The sequence below is a fragment of the Pygoscelis adeliae genome, unplaced genomic scaffold, assembly GCF_000699105.1.
Source record: "Pygoscelis adeliae isolate BGI_AS28 unplaced genomic scaffold, ASM69910v1 Scaffold38, whole genome shotgun sequence".
Classification (NCBI taxonomy): domain Eukaryota; kingdom Metazoa; phylum Chordata; class Aves; order Sphenisciformes; family Spheniscidae; genus Pygoscelis; species Pygoscelis adeliae.
Window position 1 is genome coordinate 6,081,570 of NW_008825614.1, and position 4,238 is coordinate 6,085,807.

The following is a 4,238-nucleotide window of genomic DNA, read 5'->3' on the forward strand; positions in this document are numbered from 1 at the left end:
TCTGGCTTGAACAGCAAGAGCAGGAAGGTTGCTATTGCAACAGAGATAGCTCTTACCCTAACCATATGCATCTTAAGTAGTAGAACGGACACAAGATAAATTTATTCAGAAAAAACATTTTCACATTCGTTTATCCATGACTTCGTCTAAAGTTTCAAAGATACTGAAAAAGGACCTACATAAATGTTTTTACAGAGAACAGAATTTGCCTTTAGAGTGTGGAAAAAGAGAATAGTTTCCTGGGAAAAAATACTTTTCTTTCCTCTGGGCTATCTACTCAAGGTTGGGACAGAGGGGAAGGAGGATGAGAGAGGGCAAGAATCGATTAAACAGTCACAAATTTCTATCCCTAGCAATAACAGAATTACTTTACAAATTGAATCTTCATCATTACAGAACTCCTTCTCTTTCCTCTTCTGAATCAATGATTTGATTGATTCCCACTGAGATACTCTTAAAACACCAGTGACCTTTGCCTTCAAGACAGAAGGATTTGGTCAGTTCCAGTAGATTTATAGCCCGAAGAAACTGCAACATATTAGAGTTGTTCATTAGGAAAGCAACACATGATTTAACATTTGCGGCGTAGGTATTATAAAATTCTTCCATAAAGGCTAATGCTTTTACCAGTCAGTGAATTACAAATTCTTCAGGAGATTTTAGGGAGAAGCTGCAGAGCTTAAGCCCCCATTCTAGCTGCCTCTCCTACCCTGCCCCCTCATTTGGTATCACTTCAGTTTCTGTTCACATGCTCTCCAGACCTAACCTTTTAGTTAAGTAAAATAATGACATGAAAACTTTTGTTGTAAGACTGCAGTCTGCATTTCCACATACTTACAAACATACCTACATCCATTAATGCAATTGTACATGATGCAAAATAACATACCATGAAGCCATTAAGGATTGAGATCAACTTTCCAGATGAGAGAATTAAATGCTGTCACCCAGGGGGGTTGGGGGGAAAAAAAAAAGCATTTAGTCATTCCTAATTTCTGGGTTTCTCAAATCTCAACATATGGGTCCACTACTATAAATAATCAAACACTGCTCTAACAAATATTAGCAGCTTTCTAAAAACCTCAACAAATCAGGGGGATGTGTGTGTCAGGAAATAAAACACTTTTGGCAAGAAGATAACTTGTTTAATTTAACTAATTAACAGTAGTGTCTAATCATGCATGTCACGTTTACAAAACATCAATACCTATTTCAGTTAGTTCCTCGACATTGCTTTTGAAAAGGAATTAAAAGCTAGGAATTCTTTCCATATGTCATTTAAGCAGCTTATATAAGAAACATTGCTGTTGCCATTGCCAATTTGAAACGAGTTCCATCATTAGCCATAAATTATAAAATAGACTCCAAGTTTCTTTTTCACAAATTCTGTTTTGCAACAGGAATGGGAATATGATGATTCAAATCCAAGTAACATGTCGTGATTTGTCCAGACTAAGAGTCACAATGAATTTGTCCATTACCGTGTGCTTCCTGCTGGTCTTATCTTACCTTTTTAAGGAGAAAGTTTAATAAATACTTCTGAATGTTTTACTCTGTGTCTAGAGCCATAATAAACTATACAGACCTGTCAGGTGATAGTTTTTAAAAAAGAAAAAGAACTACAAAAAACCCCACACCATTTTTCTTCTTCCCTCTGGTGTATTCTGGTTCATCTCTTTGGCAATTTTCAAATGTGAAATAAGAGGATATACTATATTCATGCCATTTTGTTGAGAACAATTTCAAAGACATTAAGAAGGAATAACAAGCATCATGTGCTTTGGTTATCACCAAAATTCAACCCAGAATGATTTATCCAGTAATAATATTACAGAACACAAAGAGATAACTTACTGGCAATAAGCAATTGTCAAACTAAATGATAGATCATCAATAAAACAAGTTCACAACTTTAAAATGACAGATCACTGCTAATTAAAATAGTAATTTTAGGAGCCAGCTTGACATTTGAGTTTCCATATACGTTCTGATGGTTTTAAGTTGTCTTCAATATGATTGGCAAAAATATCCAAAAATTTCTGTTAACAGGAAGAACATAATGAACATATTTTAACTGTATTTTTGTTATGTTCCTTGAATTGATTTGGAGACAAAAGTCAACACTTCCATAATGCAATGAACTATTTTCATTCCCTCCCCTACCATTCAATCATTTCAAGGACATATAAAGCAACAGTCAAAAATATTTTGCCACTTTTTCCCCCTCACATATACTAACTGTTTTAAAGCATGGCTACCCAATGAAGCCCAGCATGCTTGTTTTTACAGGAAGGATGAAAACACTGAATATTGCAATTCTCTTCACCCCTGACATACCTACTTTCCCATGCCAACCTCATGTGTGTCCCATTAAATTTTACCCCACATTCTACTCCCACATCACTTTGTTGTCCTCATAGTCCACTTTTAAGCTTATGCCAAAGTAAAATATTAGACTGGACATTGACTGTGTTCTTGTAAGAGGTTTGCAAAGAGGAAAAAATACTGAGAGCTTGAAATAAAGATTGAAAACACCACCCGCTTTAAACAGTCTAGATAATCTCTGCTATTAAAGCAAGGCAATACTAATGACAGATTTCTTTCTAGAAGAATCCTAGCCTTTATGTTCAAATTCAAAGCCTCACCTGAGTTTAATTTATCTTGAACAGACAGTATTTATATATTCTGTACAGTGTATGTATACTACAGTCAGTATTTAGACTTGTGCAACAGACTAGCATCACCTCTTACTCAGAGGCTGAGCTACCCAGTCTCCTCCAAGAGCTACCACACAAACCAGCATATGAAAGAGGAAAATCACTCCTCAGCCGAGCTGCTCAGAGTAAGCAACACTAATGCTTCCGAAAAGAGAAAGGCACATAGCCACAGTCAGTATCACGCCCTTGGCAGTGCTCACTTCGAGTTCGAGAGAAAGCTGACAAAACCCCACACCCCCCTTCTCCCTTGCTTCAACATGTTACTCCTATATGAGCACATATCAACTGAAGCTAGCCATCCAGCTCCTCCAGCAAAGCACTGGGACAGGCAGGAGAACAGGCAGTAAATGCTGCCATCTACCAGAAAGTCAAGAATTTTCCATTTCAGCTGGCAGCAAGCAAGTGGGGAGGCAGGAGGGGGAAGTGGAGGAGCTGCTGGGTAAACACGGCAGCCTAACCCTTATCCAGTTGTAATCTTTAAAACATAAAAGCCACTAAATAAAACCCACAAGAAAAAAAAAGGCCTTTCAAAAAGTGGGACTCACATCCAGGTACAGAGAGCAAAAATGTAAAGCCGCAATTTGGCAGGCCAAGAAAAATCACCTCTGCACATGGCACAAAAATAGAACAGAAACTTTCTCCAAACAGATAAAAATCTTACAGCATCTGAAAAAGTGATTTGATCTGAAGATGCAAACGGCGTACTCAAGACAGACAAAACCACAGCAAAAGAGCTAGCCACATTTTTCTCATTGGAGAAACCAGGTTTCCCTTAAAGTGCCGAAGTGTTTCTTTACAGCAAGAGAGTTTTATAAACTGTCTCAAAGCAATATCAGCACAAGAAGTTTATTTTACGGAGCTGATGTAAGTGAACAGCAATAAAACTACCAGTTCAAATTAGTATTTATTTAATAATTCCAAGGAAATAAGGAAAAAAATTAGTAGTATGACATAACGACATACCTCTCACATAAACTGACTTTTGTATCGGAAGAAAGAAGATGCCAAATGGTGATCCTGTGTGTTATAAAGTGCTCCACTTTTTTCAAGTTTAGCTTCTGTATTGGGTGAGTTATCAGGTATTATAATGAGGAACAGAATTAACAGATATTTGCATATATACAGTATACTGCAAAAGAGTCAACATCACCTCTGTAGGGGAAAGCCTCACCTTGCACACTTACTGCAATGGAATCATACTAATCAGATCAATATGCTTATTTAAAAAAAAAAAATCCCATTTTTACAAAGTCCTTCATTCAGACCTCTTAAAGAAGCCTAACTGCAATGAAACAAAACAGAGTCCTCCGTATGTACGGGTAGGAAGATGCAAAATAGAAGAACCCATTATACTCAAGATATTCATAAGCTATCTGAAAATGCAAGTGAATAGTATAGGAATAATTTGCAATTGATACAAAATTATTTGGGACAAGGCAAAATTAGATTGAAGAGAGTTGCCAAGAAAACCCGTAATAGCCTGTGCCTGAGATACAAGATAGCTATTGATAGCGAGCGCAT